Raw genomic sequence first — 10,595 nt, forward strand, 5'->3', positions numbered from 1 at the left:
GGGGCGTTTCTGCTCTGACGGCTTCATTTCCCTTTGCCATCCCCAGATATGATCCTGGGCCAGCAAGAACAGTCCGCGGAGTTTGACGAGCGCGTGCGGGCCAAAGTTCGACAAGTCCTTTTGAAGCAGCACCACCATCAGAACGAGAAGAAAAGAAACAACCTTCTCCCCATCGCCTGCTCGTTTGCAGATGTGAGGGAGAAGCAGTCAGACCCGCACGTCCTCGACAAGCCAGGTGAGGGTTCCTGCAGGGCTTTGGCAGCAGGTGAGGGTTTCTGCCAGGCTATGGCAGCAGGTGAGGGTTTCTGCCAGGCTTTGGCAGCAGGTGAGGGTTTCTGCAGGGCTTTGGCAGCAGGTGAGGGTTTCTGCCAGGCTATGGCAGCAGGTGAGGGTTTCTGCCAGGCTTTGGCAGCAGGTGAGGGTTTCTGCAGGGCTTTTGGCAGCAGGTGAAGGTTTCTGCAGGGCTTTGGCCCCTTTAGACTTGCCCTGGCAAAGGAGAAGCGTCCCAATTGCTCTTTGTCCCTCCTCCTGAGTGTCTTTCTTTGTCCCACCAGCCCAAACACTCACCCCTCATCCTTCTCCCACCACTGCAGAAGCTAAAAATGGGGTGAGCCATGAGGCCAGCGCAATGGATTTCAGCAAGGTGAGACACTCGTGGCTTTCTTACGCCTTTAGGGCCAGATATGCTCTTGCAACCTTGGCTGCAGAGTGTGCTGCAGAGTGCTGTGGGCTTTGCTTTTGGGGTAACTGCCTGAAAATCGCTTGTCGTGCCCAGGCGGAGCTGCACTTCATGAAGAAAATTCCCAGAGGGGCTGAAGCGTCCAACGTGCTCGTAGGAGAGCTGGATTTCCTTCGCCAGCCCATCGTGGCATTTGTCCGCCTGACCCCGGCTGTCCTCCTCTCGGGCATGACGGAAGTTCCCATCCCAACCAGGTCCGAATGAGGAGCACAAAGTTTTGACTGGAAAAAAAACCAAAAACCCCAAGAAAACATCGAATTGCATGCATCGGTTTGGCGTCCCAAGGGAACAAGGCCAGTGGGAGCAAGCACGTTTCTCGCACCCACATCTCCTTGCCTTCGTTTCTCCCTTCCCTGCTGTAGCTTTTAAACCCACTGGCCAACTGTACGGAAAGTTGGCCCAAAAACTAGATTTGCGATCGGTTCTGATGAATGTCAAATTCATCACCGGAGTCGGTGAGCCTACGTGTCCCCTCTCGAGCCGCGCTCTGGGCTGGGAGCTCCCAGGGATTTCCTTGGGTGCTCTTTGAGCAAGGGCACGTTCTTCTCTCTCACTGTGTTTTCCTTGCCCAGGTTCCTGTTTGTTTTGCTTGGACCGGAAGGAAAAGCCCACCAGTACCATGAGATCGGCAGGTCCATGGCTACTCTCATGACGGATGAGGTGCGACGAGCTAAGCGAGATCTCCGGGTCCTTTTTGGCTTTCTTCACCTCTCCCTGTCTCTGTAGTAGTGAGGAAGAGGCTTTGCTGTGCCAGCTGCCCGCAGCTCTCCAAATAGCCCACCCTTGGTTTGCACCCCAAAGCAAACCTGCGGAGTTGCATCACCCCCCATCCCGGAGGCTGAAATCCCACCCGGGGTGCATCCTGCACCTCATCCTTCTCCCCGGGTGCCCAGCACGCTGTCCCCAGTGGTGGCATTGCCAGGGCCGGTCCAACTTCTCCTCTTTCAGCAAAAGGCTGTGGTGTGCCGTGGGGGACGGGAGCCTCCTGGAGATGATTACAAATACCACCATGCGCAGATGTTCCTTTTGGGGGAACATTCCCTGCCCTTTCCAACAGGACCTGTGGGGAAAACTATCTTGCCCCCTTTAGCCAAGGGCTTATTGCCCTGCTGAGGACATCCGCGATGGGTTGTCCTCTCACCGGGTTGTCTCCTATCGGCAGGTTTTCCGTGACGTTGCCTATAAAGCCAAGAACCGGGCTGACCTCGTGGCCGGCATCGAGGAGTTCCTGGATGAGGTCACGGTCTTGCCGCCAGGAGAGTGGGATCCCTCGATCCGAATCGAGCCCCCGAAAAACGTCCCTTCGCAGGTGGGTGCTGCGGAGGAGGAGGGAGGCGCGAGGGGGACGGGCAGGATGGCAGCACGGCTGGGGATGCTGTTCAGGGGCCCAGGTTCACAAGGTCCCAGTTTGACACAGTCACCTACCCAGACCGGCAGCAAAACAAGCCAGTGGTTCAAATACGTATCTTGCTCTTATTTCCATTGTAACAGGAAAAAAGGAAGGTGCCAGGAGCTCTCGATGACAGTGCTTCTCAGAGCAAGGCGGAGAAACACAGTGGTCCTGAACTGGAGCGGACAGGAAGGTGTGAGCTTGAATAGTTTGGTGTTTTTTTTTCTGTTTGCCTCTAAAACCTGAGCACGCCCCTCCCTTCTAGCAGGTTTTGGGGGTTAGTTGGTTCAGTGAAGGGGCTCCACGTTACCAGCTTGGTCCCCTGGGCTGGGCAGGTGGGAGATCTGGGCAGCTGGGCTCAGCCACAGCATCACTGCACACAGGTTTTCTTGATTTGGGGTGGAAGCAGATGTGTCAATACCTCCAGGTAGAGCTCTGCTGCTTCTCAAAGCCAGGGACTGTTGCAAGAAGAGGGGATGGGCTCTCAGGTTAGGTCTGTTGTGGTTGTGGTTGTGGGCGGGTTCTTTTGTGTGCCTCTGCTTCTACTGGGTATAAAATGGGAGAAGGAGACTGCTTCTGTTTAGCAATGCAAGTTACTCTGTGCTGGTGATGGCCCTTCTTCCAGGAGAACAGTGTCTATTTTTTCCTTCCTCCAGGCTCTTTGGAGGTTTGGTCCTGGATGTGAAGCGAAAAGCCCCGTGGTTCTGGAGCGACTTTCGGGATGGTCTGAGCCTGCAGTGTCTGGCGTCCTTCCTCTTCCTCTACTGTGCCTGCATGTCCCCTGTCATCACCTTTGGGGGCCTGCTGGGGGAGGCGACCAATGGCCACATAGTGAGCAGCTCTCTCTGTTGGGTGGCATGGGGGAGGATAACACTCATGCAAAAGTCCTTGCTGCAGTGAATTTGCTTTGTTGGTTCCCCCCCCCCCCCCCCCCCCCCCGCCCCTAACGATTTATTTACTCACTGCTGCCTCTCTTGCCCGGACAGAGTGCCATGGAGTCGCTGCTGGGCGCGTCCATGACCGGCGTGGTGTATTCCCTCTTTGCTGGCCAGCCTCTCACCATCCTCGGCAGCACGGGACCCGTCCTCGTGTTTGAGAAGATCCTCTACAAATTCTGCAAGTAAGGCTGGCTGCTTTGGCCGAGTGCTGCGAGGCTTCAGCAGGCAGCAGTCATGGAGAAAAGATGTTTTTCTTTTCTTTTTCTCAGTGTTAGTTGTTAGATTTAGTTTGTCTTCTGTGTCACAGACATGGCACACTGCTGCTTTAGTCCGTGGTGGTGCAAGAGCCCTCGGTCTCTGAAGGCTGGATGGGGTGGTCTGGGGTTTTTCGGGTGAAAGTGAAGCAGCGGGAGGAGGAGAGCCCACAAGGATGTGGATGCCCAAGATGGGTTGCAGAAGGAAGATGAGACAAATCACTCTGGTTTAGGAATGAGGGAAGATTTGCTTCCCTCTGGGTACAAACCCAGGCACTTTTCAGCCTGATTTTTTGCTGGAAGTGGAAATATATTTTGCCCAAATATCCAGGTAGTTTTCTGCTGGAATATTTTGAGTTGTGATGACTCGATTGAAAACGTAGGAGCTTTCCATGTGAAATGGGTGTTTTCCGTGACAGTCCTTCTGTTGTGATGACTTTGATCCTTCCTGCAATGAAATTTCTTATTAAGCCCCAACTGGCTGGCAGCAGGTGACTGGGTGCAAAACCAGCTGGTTTTGGTGTTGAAAGGGCCTCAGGGTGATGTGGGAGAGCACCAGCTTCCACAACAGGGACCTGACCTCAATTAGCCTCCAAGGTGTTAACACCAGACAATTGCCAACTAGTGACAATTAAATAATTGGCCTCTCCTCCTGTGGGTCCACACCCTGCACCACAGCCCCAAGGCTGTCTGGAGTAGTCTGTGGAAACTGCATTTATCATCCGCAGCCTTGACAGGCTCCTACATTGCTCCCGATTTTCCCCGAAGGCAGGCATGGCTTGGAGCCTCTTGCTGGCCTTGCGTTTTGTTTTGGTTTTGCAGGGAGTACACGCTCTCCTACCTCTCTCTGCGGGCGTGCATCGGGCTGTGGACCGCCTTCTTCTGCATCGTGCTGGTGGCCACCGACGCCAGCTCTTTGGTGTGCTACATCACCCGCTTCACGGAAGAAGCCTTTGCCTCCCTCATCTGCCTCATCTTCATCTACGAGGCTCTAGAGAAGCTGAGTCACCTGCGAGAGACCTACCCTGTGCACATGCACAGCAAGCTCGACTTCCTCACCATCTACTCGTGGGTTTTTTCCCTCCTAAAACGCCGCTGCCCCTTGGCAGGAGCTCAGGGCTGCGCCTCCATCGCCTTTCCCTTACGCCTGTCTCGGCTTCTCTCCTCCCAGCTGTAAGTGTGAGGCACCGACCCATCCCAGCAACGAAACCCTGCGTTTCTGGGAGAGCAACAAGATCAACGTGTCTGGCATCGCCTGGGAAAACCTCACGGTGACTGTAAGTGCCCCGAGCCACTGCTTCCTCGCGCCGCGGCCACGGGGTCCAGGGGCATTTGCGTGGTGCAAAACTCGGAGCCCTTCAGGTGGGGATGGGCTTGAAACTGTGCTAGTGCTGCTCTGAAAAGCCATTGCTGAAATCCAATGTCTGTGGCTACGTGCATAAATTTGCCTGTCTGAGCAGCCTCTCGGGCTGTTGTTGCTGGGAGCAGAGCCCCAGGCATAGCATGGGAGGCTCTTCTGGACATCGTCATCCCCTCTTGGCCACGTCCCCTCTGTGAGGCCTCCCCTGGGAAGGGACGGTTTGTCTCTTCTCCTTTCCTGTCACGGTTGCCTTAGCCCTCCGTCCCCATTCCCTCTGTCTCTATCCCCAAGAATTTCCAGCCTTTCCTTCCCCTCTGGCGTCTTCTTCAGCCATGGTTACCTGCCATTCAAGCGGAGGATGTGCCGGGGGTCTGTGGTATGGTGTCCCGTCACATCTCCTCTCCGCTCTCCTCTGTGTAGTTCGATGTGTCCCTTGTTCAGCTGCTGCTGCTGCTCCTTACATAGAAATCTCCATCGGCAGCAGCAGTTACAAGGTCACGGATCTTGGACCAAGGTCCTCAAAACCCCCTGAGTTATCTGAGGTTTCCTTGCCGCACGTGCCCTGCCTCTGTGTCCTGATGCTCTGTTTCTCCAGGAATGTCGGGACTTGCATGGAGAGTTTCAAGGACCTGCCTGTGGACGCAATGGCCCCTACACGCCTAATGTCCTCTTCTGGTGCTGCATCCTCTTCTTCTCCACCTTTGTCCTGTTGAGCTTACTGAAGAAGTTTAAAACCAGCCGTTACTTCCCAACCAGAGTAGGTAGAAGATGGTGGCCAGCAGCAGTCTCCCCACTCATTTCCCACAATGGCTTTCCTGGAGCACTAAGCAGTATTTGCCACCCCTTGGTCAAGCTGGGAAACGCTGACCTTGAAGGCCAAGCTCTCCACCAGCTTGGATGTCCCTCGCTCATTTGCAGGAGTGCAAAACGATGGTAGCATTTCCCACCTGCCTCGCGACCTGCCCCAGGGCGATTTTGTGCTCAGGCGGTGGGAGATGGGGTCTTCCAAAGCTGCTTTTTTTTCTTCACCTTCTGTGCGTTGTGTGCTCAAGGGGAAAGTTGCTTGAAATGAGGAGCTGCCACGGAAAAAGACACTGTTTCTTCCTTTTGAGGAGCAAATGATGCCTCAGTGCCTTCTTCCCATTGTAGCTGTGAGCGTGGCTGTAGTGGCAGACATCTGCTTCCTTATTTTTCCAAGATGTTTTTAAGGTTTGAGTTAAAACAACCCTTTTCCACCTAATTAACCTCTTTTCATTGTCTGACACCCGATCTCACGGGGACAAACACAGCAAGAGTATCTAACCAAGGGGTTTGGCTGCACGTCCTCAGAGCGGTGGGATGTTGTTAACCAGCCTTAATGTTGTTGGTGTCCCTAACTTCCCCATGCCACGTTATGGCGCCGTCTGCGATGCCCCTTTCAGCTCTGGTTTCTCGCCCCAGGTACGGTCCACAGTAAGCGACTTTGCCATTTTCCTCAGCATCGTCGTCATGGTGCTCATCGACTTCATGGTTGGGATCCCCTCACCGAAGCTCCACGTCCCCGATAAGTTCAAGGTAATGGGGTGTTTTGGCATGGAGCTGGTTTCAGCCCTTGGGGATGCCACAAGGCGAGGCCGGGGCAGGACAGGGCCGAGTCTGGGGGAGATGCTGGTGGTGTGACCATCTCCTCTTGCGCCTCCAAGTGCATTGTTTCCTTCTGGAAACAGGGCGACAGCCCCAAAACTAGGCACCTACAGGAGAAGTGTCTGTAGGTGCTTGCGAAGAGGCCGCTGGCAGTGCTGACCCCCATGGGAGAGGGTGACATGAAGCCAGGGCTGGGAGATGCTCTGAGCCAGGGGTGGAGGGGAAAACCAAAGCCAGTGGGGTGGCTGGTCTGGGAGATGATGCTGGTGTGTGTGCTTTGTTGCAGCCTACCAGAGACGACCGCGGGTGGTTCATCAACCCCCTAGGAGCCAACCCTTGGTGGACGGTGTTGGCTGCGCTCATCCCAGCTCTGCTCTGCACCATCTTGGTATTCATGGACCAGCAGATCTCTGCCGTTATTGTGAACAGGAAGGAGCACAGGCTGAAGGTAAGGGGCTGCAAGAGACGACCCCGTCCCCAACCCGCTCGGGGCTGCAGGTCTGGGGAGAAGCTCCTATTCCAAAAGCTTTGTGAAGGCAGTGGTTTGGGACAACGTCAGGCTGCGTGGCAGGATGCTCTCCTGGACTGATGATGCCACAGGGAGCAAACGACAGGGGAGTTCAGATGAGCAATCTTCCCGAGCAGCAAATTCATCTTGGAGCAATAGAGAAGAGCGTTTTTGTTTTAAAATGTCAGCAGCAGCTGGGGGAACGACTCAGTTTGATGAGCTGCCAGGGATAACTCTTACTTGCACAGAACACAGCTTGCTTGCCAGTGGTGGAAATTTCTTTCTGAATGAATGAAAAAAATGTGAATTTGGTTGGGGTCTTTTTTGGGGGGGAAGTAGATACCACACAAACGCTCCAAATCCACTTTGTCTGAACTCCGGCCAGATTTTCACGCAAGGTGCTTGCGCAAAGCCTGGATACCTCCTTATTTGTCTCCAAGTCTTGTTTTGAATTTTCAAGAAGTTGACTCGAGCTCGAGTAGGGTTTGAGTCTGGCTTGCGACGTGGTCCTGGCTCTTGTGCTGTGGGATGCTCTGTTTCTTGTTTTGCTGCCTGCAGAAAGGATGCGGGTACCACCTGGACCTCTTTGTGGTGGCTGTGATGCTCGGGGTGTGCTCTGTGATGGGGCTGCCCTGGTTTGTGGCTGCGACCGTCCTGTCCATCAGCCACGTGAATAGCCTCAAAGTGGAGTCTGAGTGCTCGGCTCCAGGAGAACAACCCAAGTTTTTGGGGATACGAGAGCAGAGAGTCACTGGCTTGATGATCTTTGTGCTCATGGGCTGCTCTGTCTTCTTCACTTCTGTGTTAAAGGTAAGAGGAAAATGCGGAACGCCCAACAGCCACAAGCTTCTTTGGAGGTTATACAAAAATAGTCCCCTCTCTCCAGGCCTGAGTAGTTGTGGAGCGGAGGAGGAGGTGATCCCAAACCTTGGGGCTTGACCCACGGTGGGAAGCAGCCTCGGTGATGCTTTCCAGCCCTTCAGACCCCAGTTTGGTGCGCTCGAGGCAAGCGAGCAAGACAACTGCTTTAGTTTTCAGGTGTCTTTCAGGCCCACCCGTGTGTACGGGTTACAATGCAGCCTCTTCAGACCAGTACGTCTGCTCTCTTTCAAACAGGCAGCACTTTATTGGTTGCCGTTTGCCCCCGCAAATGCCTCCGAACAGCCCTTCCCAGTAGCTAAACACACTGACATCATCCCCACGGGCTTCCTTGCCTGTTCCTCCCACAAGGTAATCTCCTCTCTAGGCTAAAAGGAGGCACGTCGCTTTGGCGTGTTGCCGCCGGAAGATGTAGAAATGTTTTTCTACCGTCACGGAACGCGGCATATGGTAGCATGGGTGAAATCACCTGTTTTCCCCCAGCCTTTCTGGAAAATGGCATTCTTCTGACAAAACGTATCTCAAAAGTTCAGCCGAAAGCAGAGCATTAGCTCGCTGGCACGCACAAAATCTCTGCCGGTTAAAATCCGGCACATCTCTAACCCTGTGGAAACTGTGGAAGGCTTTAGGCAAGTTTAGGCAGTGCCTGTAGAGGAGAGTGGTAATACTGAAAATGCAATTTAAAAAAAGAAATTGTGGCCTTCTTTTTTTTTTTTTTCTTTTCTTCCAGTTTATACCCATGCCTGTGCTTTACGGTGTCTTTCTCTACATGGGTGTGTCGTCGCTCCGAGGAATTCAGGTAGGGACTTTTTCACAGCGTGCAGCATGTCTGCTCCCTGGTATTTCATCTGCGTAGGAGCAGGGAAAAAGCAGTGGGAGCGGGGACAAACCTCTCCGAAAGCAAGCAATGAACATATTTAGCGTAAGAAAAAGCTTGGTGGAGGCACAGGAGGTGTGTAGGGCTGGGAGGACCAGGCAAGTTCAGCGCGCTCTGTTTCACGGCTTAGGGCAGGTCAGTGTTTGGTTACGTGCAAGTGGGGGAATTCCGTGCAAAGGGAAGGCAGTTTCTGCCACTGGTGGAAATCCTTGCTGGGGGATTCAGAGGGCCGAGAAATGCCAATAATAGAATCATGTGGAATAACTGGAGTTTGGTGGGCAGCTCTCATGGGCCAGCTGGCTGATAGGTGGAGCGGAGGGAAGACGGGTGCTGCTCCCAGGAGGAAGATAGTGGGAGCCACGATTTCTCATTGCAGGCGAGATCCTGAAAACTCCCTCCACGCCTCAAGAGGGCCAGAAACTTTCCGCAGTGCCAAGGTGGCAACTTTTCCACTTTTTTGTTTTGCAGTTCTTCGATCGCTTGAAGCTGTTTTGGATGCCGGCGAAACACCAGCCGGATTTCATCTACCTGCGGCACGTCCCCTTGCGAAAGGTGCATTTCTTCACCATGATCCAGCTGATCTGCCTCGTCCTGCTCTGGGCCATCAAGGTGTCCCGTGCTGCCATCATCTTTCCCCTGATGGTAAGAGCCGGTGCTGCTTGGCAGCGGGATGTTTGCAGCGCTGGAGGGAGATGGAGCATCATCTCTGGCCTCACCGCATCTTCCCTCTTATTCGTGAAGGTTTTGGCTCTCGTTTTTGTGCGGAAAGTGATGGATTTCTGCTTCTCAAAGCGAGAGCTCAGCTTTCTGGATGACCTCATGCCAGAAAGCAAGCAGCAGCAGAAGTTGGACGATGCCAAAAATGAAGGCGAAGAAGAAGAGGTAAAGCTTGCTGGGTGCTCGGGGCTGGCCCTCTGCCTCGGGCTGTGAGATTGCCTGTTCCTATCACAGCTTGTCTTCAGGTGTTGGCGGAAGATCAGAGCTGCATAGAAATCGATTCTAATATGTTTTTACGGGGCGTTTAGTTTATCTCCACTTTGCCCAAAGGCAGAGAGCTTGATTTGTCCCCTTTTTACGTCAGGAGTCCCAAGAGGTGATGGGAGCTGCTGCTGCAAATTCCGTTCAGCTGCAGCTGGGGAAGACCAGCGACTTGGATATCCCAAGGCAACACCGTGACAGGTAAAGCCCCACCAAGCACCAGGACCCCGGGCAAGATGAGTTTGAAGGTGTTTGGCACAATTTTCTCCACCTGCATCTTTATTGAGCATCCCATAGAAACCAGCAGTCAGGTTGGTGGGGAAAGTCAAATATACGGGCAGGGCTGCAGGAGGTGATCGCGGGGCTCTGGCCGCAAGCAGAGTGGCTGCGCAGCTCACGATTGACCCCCAAAACTTGCGTCGTCAGTGACTTTAGGGTAGCTGGAGACCCTCACACTTCAAAATGAGGAGTTGCGGGCATGATCTGTAGCAGCAGTGGCTCAGGAGCCCGCTGCAGGGCTAAACACCAGCAAGAGCCTTTGCGCGGAGCTGTTGCTCTGCAGCTCTCAGGCTTGCCTCCCAAAACTCCTCATCCAGCAAAACCTCCCGTGCTTATGCCAAGCTCTGATTCTGCGGGTCCCCCTGTTCCTCTTGCTGATGCTGATGCACTCGCTGGCATCAGTTCCCATAATCACGGGTTGCTATGTAAAATATTTCCTGCAGGGCTGGTCCTTTCGAGATTAATCTCTCGGATGAAATGTCGAGAACGACCGTCTGGCAGGCTCTCCCTATGAACACGGAAACGGTCTGAATCCGGGGAGGAAAGAGGTAAAGGATTGCACGTGAACGTGACCGTGCTCCTCTGCAAGCGATGGCGCGTGCCTACGGTTTTCCCGTGCTTTGGCTGGCAAGGCCGAGCAAACGGCCCTTCCCTGGGAAGAGGCAGCGAGGACCGTGGCATGCAAACCAGCTCCTCTCTGCCAGGGTGGTCCCACGAACGGGGCCGAATCAGCAGCAGCCGGCAGGTCTTCCACTGATGATGCTCTCCCT

This window comes from Aptenodytes patagonicus, unplaced genomic scaffold, assembly GCF_965638725.1.
Source record: "Aptenodytes patagonicus unplaced genomic scaffold, bAptPat1.pri.cur scaffold_61, whole genome shotgun sequence".
NCBI classification, from domain to species: domain Eukaryota; kingdom Metazoa; phylum Chordata; class Aves; order Sphenisciformes; family Spheniscidae; genus Aptenodytes; species Aptenodytes patagonicus.